The sequence below is a fragment of the Dermacentor variabilis genome, chromosome 8 (assembly GCF_050947875.1).
Source record: "Dermacentor variabilis isolate Ectoservices chromosome 8, ASM5094787v1, whole genome shotgun sequence".
NCBI lineage: Eukaryota > Metazoa > Arthropoda > Arachnida > Ixodida > Ixodidae > Dermacentor > Dermacentor variabilis.
Window position 1 is genome coordinate 162,003,191 of NC_134575.1, and position 26,364 is coordinate 162,029,554.

Sequence of the window (26,364 nt, forward strand, 5' to 3'; positions counted from 1 at the left end):
AGTCAAGTAAACTGAACCAGACTGCCACATAGTGTAAGCAAAAGTGGTCACTTCATGGGCCAATTATGATACCAAAGCACGAATGCATCCTTACAGTCCTTTTTATGTGTTTTTCAATGCTAGCCGTTCTGCAGGCCCTACAGTGTTAAAGCACCCATAAGCCTAGCAGCATTACCTAGTAGGGCTAACAATAAGTGTCCACAGCAGCACAGCTCAGCATATATATCAGGAGGGTTTAATTATACTTTTGCAACTCTCCTTCAGCTTCAGCCCAATGATTTTTGAGAGAATACAATCTTCAAGCATCTGCACAAGTTGAAATCCCCAGGGCACCATAAAAATAGCACAATAGCTTCCTACCCAATTCCACGTTTTACATAACACTGGCAAGTTCAGTACCATGTGTAGAACAAATCAAATTGTTCTGGAATCAAGTAATCCACTTTTTTTCAGACATGCAAATATCACCAGCACTAACGTATGCGCACTTTTGTGGACAAAAACAGCAATGACAAGAGCCGTTGCAAGAGTTGGTAATAGCACATTTTCATGGTGTTCATAGCGCCCACACGTAAAAAATAAGCAAAAAACAGAGAGTGATAAATCGCTGCACTTTTTAGCACACTGCGTGTCCCTTATTCGATTTTGCACCCTGCACATTGTATCATCTGCCTGTCCCTTATCCCTTTAATATATATGCGCTTTGAGCAGTATGAAGAGGAACACTGAGACCATCTAATGCTACGATACAAAGAGCTAGAATCATGCCCTCTGACGCAGCACACCTTTGTTCGACTTTATTTTTAACTAAGATTCTAAGCCGGCCACTGTGCTTGAAAAAGCTTACTCAAGTTGCTGTGCAAGACAGCAGTCTCCTTTTGAGAAACTATATTTAATTTGTTCTATTATTTTGGCGTACATGTGGTTCTGCAGCATTCTGAAAAGGTGGCACCATCGAAAACAACCTTAATTTTTGATTAATAAAGAAGTATACAGTCAGCTACAGAGATAAAGCTTGATATACATGAGCCAAAGTCAACACGATAAATCAATCTTTCCATGATTGCTGAAGTAAAAAGAATCGCCAACTCAATCCTCACACACTTTCAATGCTTTGAAGAAGACGCTGCTCTTCAGCTGCAGTCGTCTACCAGAGCTCCAGCAAATACACTATAATATAATTTACCGCGGGAAATTTCAAACAAATGCTCTTTGTGGCTTCTTAGGGACTTCGGAAATGAGCAAGTGCCGTAACATCTCTGAGCACCTCAAAGACACTACTACAGATAGCCAGATAGCCACACAGCAGATAGATAGCCACACAAACCGCTTACATGCAAAATAATTTTCGGGCAGTGTTGCCTCATGTCACATCATTCAGACAAATCCTTAAGGGGACACTGAAGAGAAAAATTATTATCTGAGCTACATTATTGAATTTCTGCTGCACAAAACCAGAAACAGGCTGCAGAGACCAAAAGAGGAGGCTGCCAGAAAACAGCCGACGTGAAATAGAAGTGGTGAAATCACAACAATGTTTCCGCACTTGCTCACCGTCTGCTAAGAGGTAATTATTTGTTTTTGAGAAATATTGAGTATGTAGCCTTCTAACAGAGCCAAATATTGTACTTAGCAATTTTGAGCAAGTGTACTGAGCCGCAGCATCCAAAATACAGTAAAATACTCTGCAATGCATAATGGTTCCATGACGTACCGGAAGGAATGTTTTGGTGTAAAATTTATCAGAAAATGGAGCCTTTATCTTCACACACTGTTCTATAAATAACCTTCCATCCGAACTTAGCACAGAAAGAAAGAATAATTGATGCATCTGGACTGATCTAGTGTTTGTCTTTAGTGCTGCTTTAGGGCCAAATTAATAAGTTTAGTCGGTGAGCTATATGTCCCAACACATATTGTACATATTCAAACCACTTATCCTCCGCCTTGCTTAAAGTGCCTTTGTATTCCAAGCAATATAAAATTGAAAAATAGGACTCACTGTAAAGGGAGAAATGAATGGGATTCCCCTAGTGTGAAGCAACTGCACGGGCTAAAGAGAAACTCGGCTTCGTGGTTTAAGTGAAAAAAATAAAAATGAAATGAAGCTTTGGGAGAGCACTCAAAATATGGTACTACCTCCATATGTTAACCAGTGCTTATTCAAGCTGTGCTTATCTCAAAAACTTGTTAATGACATACTCCTGCCTTTACACTAAGGCTGTATATGCCAGCGGGGGATAAAGCTAAACCTTAGGTAGCTAAATTTCAACCGTCAAATTAATATCCGTTATTGCCTTTGTTTGCCGCTTTCAATAGTGTGTAGCTGTCGACATAGCAGCTATAATATTTTATAGTAGAATAGTACGGCTCTAACATGGCATGAATAAAGCATTTTTGTTCAGCGAGAAAATATCTTCTTGTACTCTTTCGCGGAACAGCCAATAGGCTGCTCCCAGCAAGAGTACTAGAAAAAGCGACTAATAAATATGTGCAATATTCACAACAAAGAACCCTGTTTCTCTGAGAATGCCACAACGAAATACATATTTCAAACTGAACATTTTAAAATAAACGCAAAGTACCGCATGGCTTCAAGGGTAGCAGAGACTACTGAAATTAACATCAGCCAAGTTAAGAAGTCAACACCATAATCCAGCCTTTAGAAGTTGTGCACATTATCAACTTGACAGAATAATAAGGAGCAGAAGGCGAGAGAGATGGTGCCACTGTAAGTAAAACAATAGCATAGTTCAAGCTCTATTCCAAGTAATGTGCAGAAGGGCAAGTCATGCCCAGCTTTCGCTTACACTCTCAGCTGCGACCACCGCACGTGGCATGTCACGGCTACCGAAGCACGAGAGGCGAATCCAGACAGATGCACAAAACACATTTACAATGTATCACACGGACAAGTCCTCGTCAGATATACATACATGCGGAAAAATGGTTACACTGTGTTTATTCTCTCCCCTTCCCACTTATATCTTTCCCGAGTTCTTATATCATTTCAGATCTTCTTAAAACGTCCTAATAAGTAACGTGCGATGTCGCGCTTACATCACTGAGTCGTCGTAGCTCTTTCGCATTGCTCGGTGGACTACTGGCATCTCTGCTGGAGGTTGTCTCCGTGGTATAGGCCTGGCTTGCCGAGTGTTGTCGCCGGTGAGGGCGAGGTTGTCCCATAGCATTGGACGGGGCCGTTGTCCTCGGACCAAGCTGTTGCTGGCAACCATGGTGGCCTCACTGGTGCAGAGCCACTGGTGTTTTCCTCCTGTTGAGCTCTTCAATCTCGACGTCCTTGGTTCACCGCCCTCTTCGCGCAGACTTCCAGCGGACTTCTTCCTTCTTCTCCTCTAGCAGTGTTCTCTCACTTCCCACCTCGCTCCTACGAGGCCATGTTAGCCTTCATTCTTTTCCTATTTCTCTGTCCTTTTAGAGCGCAGCTCTTTGGCGTCCGTTCCTGGGTTTCGCGTCGGCGTCGTCGTCGGCCTCGTAACCAGCTCCGCCCCCCTTTCATCCCCCCAGCGCTAGCAGCGATCGACTGATACCGCTGGATGCCGCTGACGCCGCTAGAGAGTCAAGATAACGTGACTGCATAGAACACCGTCGCCGCCATGCAGAAAGAGGAGGAAAGGGTCCCCCCCCCCTGTTCTTGTGTGGCGGATAGGGTGCTCTTCAGTTGCCGACGCGCCGGTTATTCGTTGTCCCTGAAACCAACTCCGCAGCTGGGGTTGACTCACTATCGGCGTCAGCGGCATCAGTCAGTCGCTGCTATCTCTTCCCTCCTCCCTTTATCGTGTTGTCCGCTTGCTGCGCGCGCTTCTGCCCCCATCGTTTGCCGCTGGGTGTACACGCCGCCCCCCTCCCCCCTCTTCCTGCGAGTCTCCGGTTGTCAAAGCGCCGGCTCGAACTTAGTTCCTTTCTTCGCTCCTCCTCCAATGCGACCCCTGTGCGGTGGCAATCAGAGAGCCAGATCGGTGGCGGCGGATCTGTATATGCGCACCGCCCGAGCCGAAATTGCCGCTGCCGTTCGCCCTGTGCGGTGGCAATCAGAGAGCCAGATCGGTGGCGGCTTGACATAAAGACAAACAGCAATTTCCTAACACTTATGCGGGAGAACATCCCGTTCCTCTCGCTCGTAACGCGTCCCACGGCTGTGACAACCTCGCGAGGCACTTGTATACATCTCGTCTTTGAGAATCAAGCATTGGTGTACCAAGTCGAACATATATCAGTCTATTTCTCCGACCACAAAGCTTCCTTCATGACTGTCAAGAACTGTTAGTGGAGTCTTTGTTAAAGGAATACGTGTGAAAAATAAAAAAAAAATTCTGTGATAGCGCATACATGTGTTGCTAGATTTCTTTGCCTCAATCTATCGAAAAGGTGAAACAGCTTATTTGCTGCGCTCACATTTCGCATTAGGAAGTAACGTAATCGTCGGCAATTTTTCTTCTACTTCAGCTCATGACACCCACGTGATGCGCAGAAAGCCAACGCATACCCCAAGTTTCGGTTATACTCTCACCTGCGACCACTGCACCAGGCTGACTGACATGCGTAACCAGCAGTTGGTGATACCACGTTATAACAACCTGCAATTGATGCGACATCAGAGATCAGCTTCAAGCTTGATGCTAAGCTTTACTAGGGACGCATTATAAAGAGGCTACATTAAATTCTAAAGTAAAAGTGTCGTTCATTTTTATGCGAAACATGCCAGCCTATGCATTTTATATTTCGTTAAAATCATAGACAGATATCCTGTGTTGAAAAGACAGCACGCACTTTCTTAAAGGTTTCTCTGAGTATCTAGATTTTTCTATGTCCCATACATTACTAACCATTATCTACTTTGACACGCAGCACACAAGCAGCACGCTTGCAAGAGCAGAAGCTGACATTATTTTTAGATCAATAAGGTTCAGTGCTTTTGCTGCTGCCAATTTAGCCTGCTTCGGGAACTTATCTAAATAAACTTGTCTAATGCAGTTGACCCTCCGATATTTTCGATAGGGATTTTTCATTGCTAATAATGAAGAAAGAAGCACAAGTGTTATGACAATTTATTTTTTTTCATGAATTTTCGCAATGTCATGCCACCCCATATCTCATCCGCTTTAAAGCATTTTCACCAATAGAACTTCGTTCTCATGACTTAATGGAACGTTATTAAAATTGTAGAATGAGCAAGAATACTTGAATTGCACGAGAGATTCAGAAATCTTGTCAGGCATAACATACATGACCAGAACCTATAACTCATAAGTGGCCGTGACCATTTTATACACACCTTGTCAAAGGAAGTAGATCAGATGCTTTATCCTGCTGTTCAGGCAGCAATAATACCGCAGGCTTTTATGTGGTACAGAGGTGCCTCCGTCTTAGGAAATTGTGACATCCCTAAACAATAATAATTGTTCAGCTTATGGTAATCACTGATGAAACTAGAAACTTGTGATTTAACAGCGTCGCATTAAATTGTGAAGAGCTCTCGTACAGCCAGCTACATGAAGGTGCATCCGCTTGGACAAATCTCTTATTCTTACATCACAGGCCGTTATTTAACCTGTCAAATGCACGAAAACTCACAGAACACAAAACACAACAAATACAGGCTGCATTGGCGACGATCTGTAATAAGAAAAATTAGCACAAAAGATAAAATTTTGCCAGTAAGACAGAGCAATCAGGTGCCATGGCACGTTGATGTTCGCTGTGAAAATAGCACATCTATGTACTTCTAGAAATGTCTATGCGATTTCATGCTGATAAATTATGTACAGAAGCAATGACATCCCCTGCTTGAAGTTTTGTGCCCGGTCAGACCAAGCGATCCGCGGCGCTAGCATACTTCATAACATAACGCAAATAAACAATATATGAAGCTCTTAGCAACAACAATACGTTTCAGGATAATTTTCGTGAAACCTTTCGCAAAATCTGCACTACGGCATGAAGAACAATTATTAGGAAATCACTTTTATTGTTTTTGTTGTAGTAGTAATCATATTCTGCTCCACATGACAAGGCACACTGCACGAACTATAATAGTGTATGTACCAAGCACCGGAGTTACCCTTTGAGGCGGACTCGGCAAACGCTCCTTCGTGTCAGTTCACGCCGCATCAACTGCACCAACGGTACTTCCGGCGTAAACACTGTTGAATTGTGGATGAACTACAGCACGCGATAGCACAACTTTCAACCCATTCTTCCGTCCTCTCTGATCCGACGCGAGAGCGGCGAGAGTCCCAGAAGTTTCTCAAGAGCTGGGACAAAGAAAGCGCGAATGTGCAAAACTGCGGTGAACAACAACGGCGTACCGCACGAACAACACAGCGAGCTAATAGCGATGCACAGGCCCATGGGCTTAGCGATCGTTAAAGAGACACTAAAGCCACATACTGAATCTACGCCTATTGTTTATATACAACTCAGAAACTGTCTTAATGCTTTTTTCGTGCGAAGAAAAGAGTTAGTTTACGAGAAAATTTTTTCTTGAGGGTCCGTATAGTTTTCCGAAATTCGAATCTCCCGCAACCCACCCGAGGGACTGGTGACGTAGCATACACCATTAGCACCCTTTGCTGCCGTCGAGGAGTAAAACGGTACCCGATAGACGGCGGCACCAAGCCAGGACTGAGTGGTGAATCTGTCACTGCAGCTGCTTTTTAGTCAAGTGGTTTAGACCGTTCGGGCATCCCGCGACACATGGAAGTTGAAGTCTCTGCTACTTGCAGTTTTTGTCAGTTTAGTGTGCCAGCAAAGCCAGCGCAGCATTACGCGATAACAAACCCTTTCGACCGTCCGCATTATTGTCAAGGGTAATTTCAACGCGTCCTTTTTTCTAAAAATTGAATCGAATTGGGAAAGTAGCATCTTATTTCATCTTATTATACAATACAAGGATGTCTTTTGCAACTAGTAGTTGAGTACTAGCGACAGCATTTAATTGAGCGCTTTCGTCATCGCGCAAGTGCTTGAATGTCCCGGGGAGTCTCTAATCATGCCCTACATTCACCTCAATTTCTCGATTCTTAAGGCTCTGTTCGCGATCATATCGCCGCGTTAGAGATTCTCGAGCAATAATCTCTCGGCGTGTCGATATTGACACGTGTACTTATCTTTATCGGGCGACCACGTTTGGCCGCCTAACAAATGTTATCGTGCAGCGCAGGACGCGCCTGCATGTAAAAGAAGTTTCTGGAATGTTATCGATGCTTCCCTCCACTGTCTTTCACCGCAACTTGTGTAATCTGATTGCATGTATGCCCGACGCGAATAGTGCAGAACTTTGTGGAAGGCACGCGGGTCCTATCGGTTAATGTGGAACATTCCACGACTGATCTATAAAAGCCGACGCGCTTGACCCGCTGATCAGATTTTCGACGATCGCCGACCGTGTTCACCGCTATCGTTGTGCTATAAGTGTAGCTTGTTTTGTGGGCAAAGGTTCGCCCAATAAAAGTTAGTTTTGTCTTTCACAGTATTGCTACTGGGTTCTTAACGTCACCACCACGTGACAATATGATTGCAGGCCTTCTGATTGAGGGTAGTGAGCCCACGTTTCGTCCTAGGCGACGATTCTTGGAATTGAAGCATGCCCTGCTTGTTCCCTCTCTCTGTGTTCCGTGCTCTCCTCGGTTGGCCGAACTGCACTGCGCCACAGTGGCCAACTGCTGCGCAATAGGCTCACTCTCCGCTCCTGTTTCTGGGTGCCGCGCGAAAGCAAGACTACGAGGTGCTCATCTATAGCGCTGAAGAGACTACAGAGTTAGGAAATCAAGCAAGCACTGTAGCCTATGTAGCTTCGAGCACGGTCGACGTGTTGCTCTTGGCTACCATGCTGTCGTTGTAGCGGCAGGGTGAGTGTTACCGATTCCAAAGTGGCACGGTGCCAAATAAGACGTTAGTGTTATCTGTGATTTTTGTGAAAGCTCGTCACTGTATTTGCCTACGTAATATAAGCCTTTGCTGTCTGTGCAGTGTGTTTCGTAATTTTCTTGTTTTGATTTTTGATTGACGCATTGTACACTCTATACCAACAATATTGACACTCTATACCAATCATGAATACAGGACAAGCCTGCGAGAAGTGACCTGGCGAGTTTCAGCGCATCTGGTGAAAGTTGGCGGCACACAACGAGCATTTTGTCGCGCGCAACGAGAGATTTGATGTGGATGCATCTGTTCTGGCCTCTACTTTCGCAAGGATCCCCGCGCGCTAGAACGTTTCTCAGTGTGAGCGCGCCATAAGTGATGAGTCAAGAGCGCAATGCTTTCGCGTGGTGCCACGAAATACACTCGGAGCACGAGCATATCCCGTAGTATTTGTCCACTGTTTTGCAGTGCTGTTCGGCTAGAGATAAAGTGAGCAAAGCGTATCCTTCTACGTGGCCGCTTTTCCAGGAGTGCGACCAAATGCCACAATAGGTCACCACATTTCCTAGGCCATCAAGAGTGATACGATACGCCAGCGTTTGCATGTAGCCTAGGGCCCCTAGTGCGATGGCAGGGCACGAGGTGCCGCATATCAAAGGCAAAGCAGTTCGGGACAATGTAGGTAGGCAAAGCGTAATAAACGAAACCACACGAACGGTTTAAGTCACATGCACGAAGTTCAGACAAATACACGTTCTCATGCTGGCTGAGGGATCGCAGCGTCGGAGTTTCTTCTAGCAATAGCAGGAAACTCTGTCGCGGCAATGACGGATCACAACGCTATGGAGGGCCAGGTTCATTGCACCGAACTCTCCAGAGCTCACGGGCCAGAGGGAAAATTTTCGGCAATCCTGGCGTCGCTCGCTTCACATATGCGATGCTGCCGTCCTCTGTCTGGCACGCTGAGAGGCAGGACTACATACGTGGCTTACGGGTAATGAGACCTCCCTAGCGAAATGCATTGCACAGTTCGTTGTTCATTGTTCCGGTCACAAACTCTGCTGTAGGTGGTGGTTTACATATGATCTGATACAGAGGCAGCATTATGTCCACCTTGGCTCTGTGTAGTCAAGCCTTTCTTCTGTACACTCTAAAAACAAAGAGAGTGCCGGGCACTCTCTTTGAGGGAGTAGCGGCTTGTCCCATATTTCACTCTCTTTTCGAGAGTAGATCGACCCTCTTTGAGAGAGAGTAGGTCAACTCCTGTTGACAGAGTTTTGTTACTCCACCGCAAGGGATTGCTAGTACTCTTCTGCAGAGTGATAATACTCTTCCCACAGGGAGTGCTAGTGCTCTTCCGCAGAGTGCTAATACTCTCACCCAGGGGTAATGGCACTACACCAGACCGAGTACTTCTACTCCCCCAAACAGAGTGCTAGTACTCTTCCCAATACCGTCTTAGCGAAGTCCTGGCGACGCATGCAGGCAGGAAATCAGATCAAATTATGGTCGCTGATACACCGTTCCCTAGGCGGCTCTTCAGAGTCAATGGCTGAATTACAAGCGGCCTTCAGAATAGGCGTGAGCAATGTTATGCAGGATTTTAAAGTCATTTTTCCTGGCTATTTGCTGCCTACCATGAGGCGTGACTGCTCGGAATCGGCCTATGCGTATGCGTCCCAAACGCCACTGCGGAGAAAAAAAAGCTAATTAACATTTAATCCGCAATTACCTTCGCACATTTCACAATCAGGAGACACATAATCGAATTAGAACACAATAGTCGAGGGAATCACATACTTATGGAGAACCACATTGCTCTATACATCACGTGGATTCGAACCCGCGTACACTCGCATCTATACAATTCAAAGCACACATCCTAACCATTACACCACAGAGCCACCACGCTCAGTCGCGTTCTTTTAGAGGTTATATACATAACAAATGTATTTGAGGAATCGGCTGCGGTGGGTGGAGTTTCTCTGCAATGTGCTGTGCTGTTGTGTACTGGAATACGTTTGCGTTTGCATCATTTCCATTCCTTGCTACGACTAACGAAGGAATACAACGTAGACGACGTGAGAACTATTCACGGCTTGTCGTCACCACAGGAAAATAACAAATGTGCCGTTCAGCTCACGATCGAGTGCTTTTCCAGTCCATGCATTATATGTTCTCCAAAATACACGGATACAAAGTATCGCGCCTACAATCCACGTATGTGAATTTAATTCGCGCGTATACTGGTGAGCATTTCTGTTTATTTTTTCCGCCAGTTCCATTCGTATGTGGTCAACTGCGACGCCAGTACCAGGCATTTCGACGTTCCTCACGCTGCCGTGTAGGCGTTCTTTTCAAGTGCATTAGTTTAGAGTTTGGTTCAGTCCGCTGTGAGCTGTTGTCCTGCATTAGCAGCGGATCGTTGGCGTTTTGAAGAGCATGCATTCCAGCATTTGGAGACTGCTTATGCCGATAGCCGCTATAAATGCATTGGCACGCATGTTTAAATAACTAATGTGTCCACTTGTTACGCGTGCACTGCTCGTATCCTGTGGCAGTGCTCGTTCTAAAAGCTTCGAAGACCATCTACATTCATACGTGTGTTCAATATATATGCACAGGATGGACTTGCCAGTTAGTTGGTTGAGCATTTTAGAAGAAACAGCGCAGCACAAGGACGACGCAAAAACATGGACCACACCACGAAGCGCTGGTGTGGTTCATGCTTTTTTTCGTCCTGGTGTTTGCGCTGTTTCTTCTTCCACGATACACGCACACCACAGGTACGCGAAAGTTTAGGAGCATAGGGCGTTAACTTTGTTTTCCCCGTTTCCTCTCAGTGTCAATGGCACAATGCGTTGCCCGGAATTGCGCACGCTTATCCCCATATTCAGAAATGCGTCATAACTTGAAGCCCATGTTTGGCTTGATCTAAATGACGCAAGTCGTGAACGCACCAAAAGAAAGGCAGTGAGCGTCTGGGGGACGTTCGCACCAGGCGTCGTTTATATCAAGTCAAGCAAGAGTTTTGTACTAAGATACATTTCTGAATACGGGGGTTAGTCATCTACTTTTCACAGAAAATGTCGAAGAAACGCCCACGAAAACCAGGCACATTGGTAAACATAACTAGGCAATACGAAGCTCCATAGAAAAAGAGTGGTATTAAAAGCTTTCAGTATTTTTCTTTACTCCAAAATAGTTGCGCTCTCGTGGCTTCAATGTACAGAGATAGTGCAGCGTTAGCTAAAAAGCATGAATTTCCGAACTCCATGCCAGAATGAGCTTGTAAAATTATTTAGGTGCTAGAATCCAGGGTTTGTAGCGATCCTTGAAAACCCTTTATTTCTAAAATGCCATTTTGAAGGCATTGAAAACCCTGGAATTTTTAGAAGTACTGGAAAGTCCTTAAATTTGTACACTTGACTAGACTTAGCAGACATTGCCAAGTGTTTTTTTTCCTTCTGTGACACTCTTCGCATGTCACAGATAATTGTCTGTGGAGGTAATAGAAGGAAAGCGACATCCTTTAAGTTGGAATTACAAAGGAGCTGCAGATACCAGTTTTAGGCACATAGAACCGGTGACAAATGTACTTGGAGGAGCAGAAGCAGGAAGCTCAACAGTTGAGGCATTCAAAGAAAGGCCGTGATGAGTAAATTGAGAGCTACAGACACAATAAAAGGAAATTACAAACGACTATTGCTTATTTGGTGGTGAAAAGATGAGGCAACAGATGGCATCCCATACACTGTCAAACCAAACAGTATTCAAAAACTGCAAATATTGCAGGTCCAAGTAGTTAATTGTGCTATTGCAGAAAAACTTTGAGCGCTTTCTTGAAATGCTTCCTTGTGTGCGTTTAGTGATGGGCCGTGAAAGGCAAATTAGCAGTCTTTCAAATGTTTGAAATCAGTCAAATGCGATTTGTTTTGTATTCTTTTGTTTGCATTAAAGTTAACGATGTTGTTGAACAAGTTATTGCCTGTCCAAACGACTAAAAAAATCGCACGAGGTCCTTGAAGTTACTGTGTCGGGGCCTCGAAAGTTCTTGAAAACCATTGCATTTTTTTCTTCAATATTGCTACGAACCCAGTAGAACAACTGTCATGGAGTAAAAACCTTGGCTGAACAGGGGCTTATACGAAGAGCACAGGAAGACTAGAAATGCAGTAGTAGGCATGGAGGGCCCTGAAAAAAATGTGCCACATCTGCTCGTCTGCCTTATGTTTCTGCATTGACTGTCACATTTTTAATAGAAGTGCACTTACTGGTCTACTCCAATAAACGCAACATTACCAACTCCAGTGTGGGGCAGTCCTTCAGCCAGTGCAAACTCTTTCTGTACATCCCTGTTAGCTCTGTCATTTTTCCAGCATTGTAGTACAAGATTTGTTAAACTGGTTTCGCAGAATATGAGCAGTATACTCTTAAATTAGCTGTTTATTTGTATACACAAGTTCAGGTCCTCAGTTTGGTTGCATAACAAATTGCCATACCTCAATAGATACAAGAAAAAATGTTGTTAGAGTTTAATAAAATCCAAACAGTAATAATCACAACAATATAATGACATACATTTCTTTTGGTACGTATACAGCCCATATCTTGGCACTGTATAAATTCAACTATACATCGCAAGTACTGTGTCCTGACAACTATTATTCACATGTGTAAAACCATCACAGCAATTCTTCAACAAATATCACAGTGATTAGTGACATATACTTTGTAACTGCTTTACATGAGCATAATGTATACAAATGGTCCCTGTGTAGCTACACATGAGTAGTGCCACCCGAGTACTATTACTCACAGGTGTAAAACCAACAAAGCAGTTCTTTAAAAATATCACAGCGCTTTGTGACGTACATGCTGTAACTCCCTTGTTAAAGCTTAATACAAACACGTGAGCACACAGAAAGCTAGCAGTGGGCCTACATGGAAATACCACCGGCTCAATACTAATTCACAAGTGTAAAACCAACCAAGCAGTTCTTTAAAGAATATCACAACGCTTAGTGACATACATTTTGTAACTAGCTTATATAAGCTTTATACAAACATGAGAACATACACAAAGCTATCGGTGCACCTACATAGAAGTGCGGCCATCTGAACACTATTATTTGCAACTGTAAGCTCAACAGAACAGTTTGTTATAGTGACGCCCATTTTGTAACCGCCATATACAAGCTTAGTGCAAGCACAAGAATGCGGAAAAAAATAAAGAACTTGCTCTATGAATACACAAACAGATCAACACAAATGGTAAACACTGCTTTGAAGACACGTGACCGTGACAAAGCGCAATGCTGTGGCGGTTGAAACTGCCACCCACAAAAGTATTGAGCAATGCTTAAACCACACGCAATAAAGTGCTGAAAGACTGCGTCTCTAATGTACCTATTTTAATTCAAATTTCTTGAATATAGGGCTCTCTTGCAGATAAGGCATCTGATCCAATTGACCTGATTTTCACCTGCTAAATGCATAAAATGCACTCAGATATAACTGGTAATAATAATTATAAAAGGCATTTAAAAACTTGATAGTATGATGAAGATGCATGACTAGAAAAGTTCTGTCCCCCTCGTACGTGTTAAAAAGGTGTAAGTACGACACATGTTCTTTTTTTCCGCAATTTTTTCATTAATGGACACCCGGGAACCTCGAACCCACAAAAAAAGAAGATACTGCTGTGTTAATAGTGTTATGAATAATTTTTTGTGAAAGCTTTTTACAGACAAGTTGCAGTCTCGTTTCTGGAGGTTGAGCTGTATCATGCAAAATAACATGGAAAGTGGTCACATGGGAGCATGACACTATGCCATAATGTTCCGTTTCAGTTGACTCTCTTGCCCTACAAGTCACTGCTCACTGTGACCACTGATGGAACAGCAGTGTTTGTGTGATCTTCATCACACTTCTGTCTCGTATGCCATCCTTACCAGAGTTGGCAGCACATAGATACCCAAATTTCGATAGTGTTGCTTTCTCAGGTGGTTGTTTTTGATTTGCTCAATATGAGTTGGCACTTCAGCTGCATCAAACTTCTTTTTTACCTCTTCAACAACAACATAAACAACAATCTTATGACACCTGTGTTGTCTTTCTAGTTGCCTACAAAGACCAGTTAATCTAACAACAACACTGACAGTCTCTACTGTCTTCTAATGGAGAACAGGTGTGTCCCACCATGTGTTCCACATTGTTGTCGCTATGTGGGCTGGCTGGGGAGGCTACAACTGTAATATGTTTTCATATTTTAAAGTGATGCTAGTACTGTGTTATAACACTTAACTTAGTCTTGCACTTGCTGCACAAGAACACAGGCTCACAGTCGTGGTGAAAAGCTTTTGTATGTTGAGCAAATGAGTTGTATGCACTACAAAAAAAGTCACAGTGATAGCACACATGTTGCTCTACCAGGCCTGGTGCGGTTCCTTCTGACACTGCTTCTGATGCTGACACACTGCTGCTTGCCCCGTACACTGTTGCAGCTGCAGTAGACATGGCCGTCTCTTTATCTATTGCTGTCGTGCCACCTGTCATGGTAACTTCAGGTGGTATCGGGCTCACTTCTGCAACAGAGATGTCGTTTGCCCCTTGAGGGCTCTCGTCATCAGAGCCAATAATTTCGTAGGCATTGTCTCCTGCATCGAAGAACCAATAAGAACAGCCTGAATTAATAAACATAGCTCTAAAAAGTACGGACATCAAAACTTAACCACAAGCTTTGCACATCAGTGACCAGGCTTAATGAATAATACTTGCAGGAGGAGTTACACAATTGTGTGTGTACATTACAGTTAAGCCTCATTAGAAGAGATACTCAAGAGGCACGGGAAACATGTCTCGAAACCAAAAATTTTAAAACACTGAGGAGCCAGACTAGATCACTTTATTATGCATCATCACTAAAGTATGTTTAGATATATCTGAAGGAATAATTGCTCAGGGTTGCTTAAAGGGCCCCTAAACCACTTCTCGACATTTTTTGAACATTTCAAGTAAACACGCGCATCAAAATCAGAATGCCGTCACAATTGACGATGCCAAACGCCACAGTGCGTAACATTGTGGGAGCACCACAATATGAAGAAAACGACCCCGTGCGCCTCTCTGGACCTATCCTGCACCCCCAGTTTGTCCTGACATCACCAGGCTGTCTCTGATGATGTCACCAGTTTCCGGTGCTCTCGATTGGTCGAACGAAACCGTACGACTGCCGGCAAGGCCTCCAAGCAAATACACACTCCTTCTTCCTCGTCGCGTTGCTCACAATGCCATTGTGGGCAGCCAATGGGGGCAAAGAACAGAAACGCCAACAGAAGGGTCTCCCTATGAGGCTCTTCAACTAGAGTCACCACACAGTTCCATTGTATTGGCGAGGTCATTAGCGCCACCCCTCGCAGGACGACGGGCCTGCGCGGCAGCAACAGAGCTCGTTGGTGATGGCCTGTCCCGTAACATTTGGAGGTGTACTAGGCGAGGAAAAGACGATACTGTCCAGATGGCGTGTATCAGATGAAAGAGTAAAATCAGCGGGGACTACTTTTCGATAATCAAACACGTAGCTCCACTATTACTGCACCGTTACGAAAAATTCTCGTGGCTACATGTTCGTTGCCTTAACATGTACAACTGCAACACCGCAACTAAATTTCAACCTTGGTGGTTTAGGGGCCCTTTAAAGAAGACATTCACAGCTTTTTAGTGACTATAGATTGCGTTAGCTTCCTTCCTAACTTCTGGAAGTTAAACACTTCACTTTGCAAGCCTTGTGGCTCGCAGTGCCTTTGAGGTGCTCTTAGACGCTCGTCAGCTTCAACTGTCGACACTTTCTGCCCTGCACTGTCCTCGTTGCCCTCCTTTTCTAGTTCATGCTAAAGAGACATGCGCAATTGACTTGTGTGAGGATTGCGTGATCTTTACGCCCTTCGGTGCACACAAGGTGCATGAAGTGAATGTGTCTGGGTTGTGTCCCTTCGAAGTAGTGAATACTTAAGAAGTCGTTAGTAACAAAGGTGCCTCTTGTGTACAGTGTTGTTAACGTGGCAAACATAGGAAAACCAACCAAACCATTTTCATATGTCTCTTACAACCAAGTGTATCTTGTAATGAGATTCTGCTGTACTGAATATTTTTCATCTATGGATCATCTGCATGTACATATAGTCACAAAGACATGTTGTGTGGAATGGCGAATCAGGAAAAAGCTCGTACTCTTACTTTTTGTCCCTAACATATGCAGCTGATAACAATATGATAAAAAGCAGGTAATGAGGCTAGCATGGAACATAATCCTTCAGCTCTAAACAGTTTTTTGGGCCCACATCATTCCCTCATGACATAAGGAAACAACTTGATTGCAGTAATGGCTGCATGTGATCTGAGTTGATTGAAACAAACAATAGGTAAGGTTTCCCTGTATGTTTTTTTATCAGAGTGCTTTTTACAGGTCCTGCTGGCGATCCTGGCTGCACGATGTTTCTCATGCTTTTTGGCACAATTCCTTTCTTTTCCACTCCACTCTTTTTTCTGGTTTTCTCCCCTTTCCCTTCCCCCTTGCGTAAAATAGCACACCTGAAGTATCAAATTTAACAGGGATAAGCGGGCTAGTTGGTGGTCGTTATTGGAATGCATCATGTAACCGCACAAAAACAAGGGACAAAGTGTCCTGTGTGTTCCTTCTTTGTCCATTGTTTTTGTGCGGTTACATGATGCATTCCAATGAAGTATCAAATCTGTTGATATATTGTGTGTATCAAACCTGTTAACACGCGGGCTTCTCTGTGGTCTGTGTTGTATTTTTGCGCTGTACAAGTCAATTCAAAATGAAAGATGGAATGTCCCTGCCTTTAGTTTAATTGTATGTGTAATATATATATGTCTCTCTCATGTTTAGAAATATATGTACATTCAGGAGTGCCTGCATGCTCTTCTCCCCTGCTCCAGTGAAGAAAAGGAGAGCCTTTTTATGTACCATAGTAAAACATTCACAGGTTTTCGCTGTGCCCATTACATCACTTATCATATGGATCTGTCACAATACAGAGTAGCAGTGGTCCATAATACTAACCCATTTCAACATAACTATAAATTAGCACATACCGACATGCTGTGAAACAGGTGTTGCAAAGCCGCTGGTGCTGGCAATTTCTGCAGCACTGCAGTGGTACAGCCGAGTGCCACCTGTATACTGACAAATCCATATGCATGTTAGCAACTCACTAGTTGCTGATGGTTTCATAAGCTTTACACTACACAATAAAGTAATCTAGACAACTTTGTTGGAACAAATACACATAATTAGGACACCATATAAAGACTAACACTATTATTGCCCCCAATGTCTCACTCACTAAGGGATAATACTACTGAAACATCGGTGGAGAGCTTAGATTAACACAGCCCATAAAGGACAAGGTTTCTTTGAGGAAAACAGCTATAACAGCGGTTAGTTTTCTTGATCATTTTATGTGCTAGCTTTGATTTAAATGTCATGCAGTACTATAAAATATGAAGTGCCGCATTTCTAGCAGCAGAAGGCGTCATCAGCCTCATGGTACAACTGATTTTTGCACTGTTTGTGTCAGCGATCCGACAGATACAAAGAAAACCGAATTCACACATACATATACAGTGCCAAGTGCACTCCTCCTTCTGAAAACGCAGCCGCCAGTTCCAATGCTGCTGAAAGGAAAGGTTATATAGAGTGCGAGACTGCATGGAACTACCACTTATGACTAAGTGTATGATCTGCTGATTGGAGAGGTAGTCACATGCTATTTCTAGTCTCTTTTAGAAGCATTACTAAAGGATGAATTAAAATCTATTCATAAGTCACGAATTTCACGCATCCACAGTTTGGTTAAATAACTTGTGAGAAAAAGACATGTTTACCTGGAATAGCAACCTTTTTTTCCTGCTGCAAAATTTTCCTTCGATATAATGAAATAACTTTACAGCGTCATAATATATTGTGTTTCTCGCAACTATTTGCCGGCAGTGGCGAGTTACAGTGTTTATATCTGACTCATTGGGCGACAATACTGCCAAACACAAATGCTTCACGAACACGAGAACACGTCCCTCGCAGAGAATAGCAACCATATATGCCTCTGTGAGACATGATCTCACCTTTGTGGTCAAAATGTACATTAGAACGACACCACCATCTCATTAAAAAAAAGCCTCAGTACAAGGCAGCAGCCAACTGCATAATGTGAAATTGCAACTGATGTCCACTTACTGGTGGCCTGTGTTCGAGTCACTTCTGGGAGTTGACTGGGTGCTGAGAAATGCACGTCCTGGGTTGTCCCTACAAAACACACAGGGTTATGTCAAATGTTGAAAATATATATACACCGGCATTTCATAAGTTGCAAAACAAATGAGTAAACTAATAAACAACTGTAATGTAAACAGAGTACACATGATAAGATAGGCTGTCAACTGGTAATGCATTATGTGAAAAACCTAATGCATAGGAAAGACTATATTTATACACACGAAGCTGACGCACAATTTAATTCACGCTAGGTTTTTCCGTGCAGTATATTCAATTTATTATGTCTTGTGGTTAGAGCAAAATTAGTGTAAAGTACGCACTAAATTATGTACCCTGGAAAACTTTTCTTCAATATGCACCTGTGCGCGCTTCGAATGAGTAGCGTTGTAAAATTTACATACGTGGCATTTAACATAGTTTCTGAACACGGATTTCCTTTGCCCTGTGTCGTGTACAGTGAGCTACATATACCTGCCTCCCCTCCCCTTTTGTACTAGCCATACTGCGTGCCACTGCACCTATATGCACGTCAGTGAACCTCACGACACAGAAATTAAAAAAAAAAGCGCCTATCACCTATGCCTGCATGTTATACTGGGCCTAAGCTAACCAAGCATGGGCTGTTGCTTTTTATAGTAAACACAGGCACCGTGCTCATTGCAAGTATGTATCATGTCACTAAGCAAACATGCAATTTCATTGTACCACTATTTTTTATCACATGGATGTACCTGTTGAGAGGCAAGACAAAAAGCAGTCACTTCTCAGAACTACTCAGCTTTTTTAAAACACATTTCTAACTTTTCAATGACACTTGCTGCTATGTGTTTGTCTCCAGAGAGCATACTTGATTTGACTTTCCAATCGGAGACATTACACAAATATACCATGTTAAGATGACTGCCTGGAGCACGTGAGAATTTTCATCTTGGTGTAACATACTCTATCTTGATTTTGTTTACATTTGGTCAAATGGTACACCCAATATACCCACATACTAGTTTTCTTGTCCAAATTGCATGCCAATGTATTTTGATTTTTTGGCATTGGCTCCTCTGCACTACGTGAAGTCGCGCTGCACTGGCTCTTTCACATCCTCGTGTCCTTGCAGCTGCCTTCTTGCGTTATATAAAGCGGGTGCCTGAAAAATATCGCATGCAGAAGTCAACACAAGGGCATGGTGCAAAACAACATCAAGACAGTCAAGGCCATGGCAATAAAATAAAGTCTTAGCTCTTAGTCTTCTTAGTGAAATGCATGCAAAACATCCAAATGACTGCAACAGTCAACTGCTAAATTAACTTCAATTTTAGATTTAAACAAAAAAGAAATAACGGACAGTTCATCCTCGTTCGGCACGAATGTTCCAATACTCCTGCTAATGAATAGAATATTGGTCATTTTCAGACATCATAGGTCTGTCATGAGTCCGGTGCATCGCAAACACCATTTGTGACATATCCTAAGCACGTGCCCAGTGTGCCCCCCGCACCATCCCTGGTTGTGCCACTGCTGAAGCCATAATTTGAGGATTATAGCTGCAAACATGATGCTCAGTAGGGATGAAAATATCGTCCTTCAGTTCAATGGATATATGGATGTGCCTATAAAAAAGGACAACAAGGCTTGTTATGGCAAGCTTACCCACATTTCAATACTAACAAGAAAGTTCACTGCGGCCTGCATCTAAGCTTACTAAAAGGCATGAACTTATTTTCATGTATGAGGTGCGCAATGGAGTTCATTTTTTACAGACCCGACTTACTGCTGCAGTTTGAAATCTAGCATTTTAGATTCTTGAAGGCATGTAAAAGTTGCAGTTAAACCGCAGTTATTAGTTTATTACGCCAACCTATTGTTATGTGTACGACAGACTGGTAACACGGAATTAAAGCAACATTTTATTCTGATATTTTATTTCTCTACTAAAAATACTCAAGCGATAAACACATTTTGATCTGCCATGCAAAATGCAGACATTACGCTTGTAACCCCCAGAGGAAGGCTGATTTAGCTATTCATATGACTTAACTCTGACACGCCAACTCATATTAGCAAATGCAAAGGCATGTCCAAAACAATAAGCGTATGCAAAGCGCCCTTGCAATTGTAATTCCACACAGCAGCCGTTACATTCGATGCCGATGCATAACTAGCTGCTCGACAATTCACCGAGTTCGTAGACATCAGCATCCTTTCAGTTTCGCACCGTGCACGAAAACCGTAACAGGAGACAAAACCAGACCTATAATCACACCATTCCAATACATGAGCAAAAACAGTTCAGTCTTAGGGATAAACACTGTGAGAGCGATTTAGTGCGCGACGGCCCCGAGCGAGAAAACGGGCCGTCGCTTGAACAGATGGCTCTGTTCTGGAAATCTAGAAATCGTCGCTCGTCGCCCGAAAGTGCTATGAGCGACTAGCCAATAGCGCGAAGCCGGAACTGGATGTACATCGCTCAAATACTACCGATTGTCGCGCGGAACGAGCAAATGATTCAATTTTTATACGTGCAAGGATAAGAACCTACGGCAAGACCTCTGGAAATATTTTATGCTACTTTTTATAATAAAATACATCAACGTAAATTACTAAAGCACGCGTCACGCGTGATTGCAGCCCTCATGCCGGCAGCACCGGGGAGGCGTCGCTCAATATCGTCGCTCGCACGGATACGACTTGTAGGCGACGAGCGAACGCGACAGCCATCTCCATCGCGTCGTTTGTAGCTTCCGCGCGCAAGATCGCTTACATGGGGTTTATACTTTTTTCAGCATAAAACATGGATTCATCATGCGTTTTCAGTAAGTTCAAGATAACGCGCCCAACTGACCTCTTGCAGCATGCAGCTGAATGCCTGCGGCAAAGCTTCTAACTAGCACTGGTGCTGCACGTAACTTCAGTGGTCGCAGATTCCCCCTGCGCGAGACACCGTCAAGCGCGCGGTTTACTTATAAAAAAAAGCATGCTGCCAGCAAAATGGCGCCTTCTGTTATGTGATTCCTTAGTTCAACAGCGTTCCGTACACAGAAGACTGCCAAATTGAATAAATTCAAACACACAAAACGCACGCTAATCACGCTCCGCATAGGCTCGGAATCACAGGCTGGTGAGCGAACCATTTTAAGCGTCCTCTCGCCTGGCGTCTTATTGAACATACCATAGTTCTGGCAGCGTTTGCGATCTTTGAAGCTCTTACGGACAACGGCAAAGTGATAAAATCACATGCAGTTATTGCGACGACTGGCTTTTTCGATTGACATCGAGAGAGACAGCGCGTATGCCTAGTCCTTTGTCAATCGCGTCGGCTACGCTCAGCGACGACTTCCTGGCGATAGCATGACATATACGGACAATGTGCACCTAAGTTAGAATTCACTTACCGTGGAGGATTTGCTGTTATATCCAAGGCATGACGAACGACTGTCGTGTTTTCGTGGCGACGCGAGATGGCTGCCATACGATCTCCCTGGGCTGGCCTTTGCTGCTGCTGTGCTGCTCGGTGGACGGATCACCTTTCTCCGGTGCTGTCTTGTTCCGCGATCTTGAGCGCGCGTGCCTTTGAATTGCGGCGGCCTGTTCTCTAAGAAGCAAAACGATGTGATCTTTGCTCAGCGTGCATGAATGAAACATTGACATGTTCGGGGCCAGCCACCTACAGTTGAAGCAGAAGATTACGCTACGTTTTGTTCTCTATTGCCGCAAGAGTAGAACGGGCATTCTACTCTCTCTCTTAAGGGGAGAGTGAAAAGCACATTTCACTCTCTCCTTGGTGAGAGAGTGAACAATGCATTTCACTCTCCTCGACATTCTGCGAGAGTAAAACGATGCTTTGAAGAGTGAACCGGCCACTTCACTCCTGCGATACCCTTCCTAGTTTTTAGAGTGTATCCCCTGGAGTACCGGATAGAAGTTTCTCAATGCCCCTGCTGTTCGTAATTTCCGTAAATAATTATCTTATATATAGCACTGCTCAAATAAGAATCTTAACGGAAGATTGCACACCATGCAAAAGAATTCAGCAGATGGAATGATCAGATGGAACTGATCTTTAATTGGTGAAATAATCAGGGATATTTGGACAAATGACAAAGAAAGCTAAAGCCAACTAAATCTGTTCTCATGTTCATTTTTAAAAAAGAAATTATCTTCAACTACTGAAATAGGTTCATTGGTCATAGGCCCAGTGGGAAGACACAAACTGTTGGGAAATATATTTACACCATATTCGTCCTGAGGTCCTCCTGCTGATGAAGTTTGTTTTAAGGTCAAGAAGGCATTACTGCTATTCCGACGATACCTCTTTATCATTTGTCCTGAAATAAAATTTCAGCGTCTGAGGCCTGCCAATAAATATTTTAAGATTATATGGGATTCCTAAACCTCAACAAATCACATAAAATTGAGTAAGTACAGAGATTGGCCTCCAACTTCATATTAAGTTATTGTAGTCGTCACCACACTACCGCTGAACTATTTAAACTCTCTGAGCTTCTAACTATAGAAAAGAAACTCAATCTAAAAACATTTTCCTATCTGGTTAATCATATTCATGTAAATATACGATATCGTAAGCACTTCGAGCTGAAACTCGTAGGCCCTGACACAGCCAGTAAATTCCCCTTCTTACAACTTCTAAAGACTGCTTAAGTAGGCTTTTGGTTGGTAGGGCCATTAAGCACTGCAATTTTCTATCGACATGAAGGAAAGAAACCAAATAGGCGAGGCCCTGACGTCACGTTTCTGAAGCAGAAAATGCAGCCATGTTGGTGTGGCATCTCCCAGTGTGCCTCCAATCAGCTCGCGGGAGCAGACAGGCGCGAACTTGGAATTACATTGCTACGAGCCGCTGGAAGCGTGTGCTGCCGACGCGCGTCAGAACAAAGCCTACAAGACTTCTGTAACATGGTTAGTGAAGCAGACGCGCTCCTGTACTTTACTGTGGCACGTTGAAGAAGACGACGAAGATCAATGCCGTGTTTACTTGAGCGTCTCTGTTGCTGGCTGACTCTTACGCTCATGGACCCTGAACGCTACTTTCAAGCTTACGCACCGCGGTTCAAAGTCAGCTTGCGTCGCGAACAAAATACGGTGTGAGAGATACACGGGTCCAAAACTTTTATCTCACTTTTTAGAGGCCGAGAAAAGCAATAAGAGCTTGAGGAGCGTGGTTGCTATGACAACGTTGACCTTTGGGGCACCTGTCGCAGTGCTCATTTGCGAAAAACAGCACGTGACTTCCGCCACACTTTATCCAAAAAGTCCGTGCTGGCTGGGGCCTCTCCTACGCTTTCTTTCCTCCATGGCTATCGGACTCAGTCATTACACTAGAAGTGGCCACCACAGTATTTAAAGTTCTAAGTCGTATTCAGTTTAGCAGTGCATTGTCTTAACTGCGCTCTTGCGCCGAATGCAAATTGTGACATTCATTTTGTCATACCGTGCTATTGATGCCTTATCGTCTGAATATGTTTTGTACATTGACAATTGTATACGTATCCGTTATGCATATGTGTTGTCTTTCGTTGGCAAATGCACATGCCTATATCTTATGTTTGATAAATCCACTGCTGCAATAAGCGCTCACGGTGGAGAGTAAAATAAATGAAATCGATTAAATTGCATTTGCTAATAATCCGTCCGGAAACTGCAATTCCGTGTCACTTCATTTCTTTGCTGTTTTATGCAGAGGTTGAATCAATAGAAAAAAATGCCCCACACATGACACCATGCGATTCTTTTTGTCACGTGAACAGACGACTGTTTATGCTTACGCCTGTCCATGTCTCATTTTTTGCACCTGACACCATTTCTAAAATGCTTGTGCCACCTATACTTATTATTCAGCGGTACACCGCTAACTTGTCAGGAAAGACAGGAGTTGTATAATTATACTGCGCATTTGTGTTCGCCCATCGCATAAAATGGCCCCTTATTACTCCTAATGGCCTTGCAGGCACGCTCGTGTGTTCATTACTTACGTGCGTGGCACGAAACGTCACGTGCACCGAGCATTACGTCCCTTGTGTCGTGTCACTGAATTGTCGTTATTTTGTACGTTCCGCAGTCCATGAATGTGACGCCGCTGAGCGTTTCCGTTCTCTAGCAAAACAACTTCGCATGCCGCATGGCGTCGTTACTCTGCAGCGTGTGACACCTGAGCCGCGTGTGGCTCCAACATCCCCGATCGGACGCGCGTATTCTGCTCGGGCTTTCGCACCTTAAGCAACTTCTCGCGTCAGCTTCGAAACGTTCGCGTGTTCCTGGACCTGCCCGCATATGCAGTAAACAAGGCGGTACTTACGTTCAGACAATACGGCGCAATATATAAGCGAATCACAGAGCACAGCGGCGAAAACTCACGAGGATCTCTTTCCAGAGTAGCGTATACGGAAGCCTCGAATGGAACACGGCACCATATTGGTAATTAGACGCCAGTCACGAACCTCGCGCAGAAAACGTGCTGCGGCGGTGGCGGCTGTACTGCGTGCGCCGCGTTGCCCCTGGGATCACGAAAGAGAGTGCGTTTTGTGTTCGGAGCGAGGCCGGAACTCCGACGCACCAACGAAAGAACCAAACACAAAAGATGACATCCCTGCACGAAGGACAGCAAAACACGTGCAAAAAGCAGATACGGGGAATCATCAGCTTTACTCGTGACAAGCCCAAGGGCCGGCAGGCACATCATTCTAGTGTCACTCGTTGCCTTTTTGTAAGTTTGTTTTTCATCGATTTACTTGCAGATTTGCGTTGCGTTTTGCAGTGAAGGGAGCAACGAAACGTGGCGTGTGGTCATTAATACTGTGAACAGAGAGGAAGTGGGGCGGCGTGAAGTGCGTGTCTGCAACGATGGTGTGTACCTCTACGCAAGCCAGCAAGGGGCGCTCAGCCACGCAGCGCAGCTAAAACAGAACGTGCCCCGGTAACTTTTTGCGTATAACTGCGACCAGGCAGTGCAATGGTTTTGACGTGAACTTCTGCAGAAGAATGTCTAACGAAGTTGATTGCTCAGTAACGCTGCACGTGCGGCACCGTTACGTTTCTCTCTACGCATACACACAAAAAAGGAAATATTGGGCTGGCCTGCTTCGCAGTGGGTAAGATCGCAACGGCTACTAATGTGTGGCAGCAAACGTGCCAGCTTGCTCGAATATATTTTAGTATTGTAAGCAATCAAGTCGTCATGAGGACAGTCTGAAAGCTCCGAAATACAAAGGTACTGCAACAGCGCTGGATTCCTCTGTCACATGGCATAAAAACCAACGCGCATAACGCATTCGCCGGTATTTCTCTAAAATATTGAATTTCCGTATGCAACAAAGCCACATCACAGTGATCTGATGGCTAAGTAGGTGCACTGTTTTTTTTTTCTTTTTGGGGGGGCGGGGGGGGGGGGCTCCTGATCAGCCAAACTGGTTTCGTTACCGGCAACACTTGCTTTCCAATTATAGTTACGGAGTGGGCCACGCTTAGTGCCTTCAAGGGCTTGGTTATCAATACAACTTTTGTGCTGCATCCTTGCGACAGCTCTTGCGGATGAAATTGAAGTCTCCTGGCAAAATTCTCGAGTTTATTTTTATTAAAAAATATGCCCCAGAGGTCTTGACATCGCAGCATTGCGTGATAGAAAGTGTATTTACAGAGAGTGAAAGAGAGCTGACTGCTAAATTCTTTTTTCAGAGGTCGTACGCTGAGGGCATCGAAAAGCTGTTAACATTTAATGTGGCATCCAAGAAAGTTTAGTTTTGGAACAATTGAGGTGTTCCCTAATCCCAAATTCGAGCGCGGCTGTTCAGATATTTTCAATTCCATCGATTGCGTCGCTCATTGTTCAGAAAGAAAGCGCGAACACGGGAACGCGTGTCTCGCACGGATCTCATGCGCATTCGCTAGCAGCGGGGCCGTGGGTGAAGTAGCGCAGGCGTAGTTGGTCCGAAGCGAACGCCAGTTCTTTCTTTCCATATATGGTATCGCTTTGACGTCCTTAACCTGTGCTCCCCGCCTGACCTAGTAACGGCGTCATCCACGCAGTACGGCGCACGCTACAAGGGCGCCATCTCATAGTCTCTCATGTCTGTATGTTTTCTTCCTCATCAAATTGCCATACTATCCTCTTGCGCTTTCCGCCTCACGTGTTCACTGTAGCTTCCTCCTCAGCTTTCCTTCTCGCGCTC

General features: G+C 44.2%; 1 long non-coding RNA gene across 1 annotated transcript; it reads right to left on the reverse strand.

Annotated features, from left to right (window-relative positions):
• Nucleotides 1–18,171: 18,171 nt before the first annotated feature.
• LOC142591657 (uncharacterized) lies at nt 18,172–21,710 on the reverse strand. The gene is made up of 3 exons (XR_012830480.1): nt 21,574–21,710; nt 19,186–19,328; nt 18,172–18,217 (listed from the first exon to the last, which is right to left on the reverse strand). It is a non-coding gene; the product is annotated as an uncharacterized LOC142591657 (long non-coding RNA).
• Between the last annotated feature and the right edge of the window lie 4,654 nt (nt 21,711–26,364).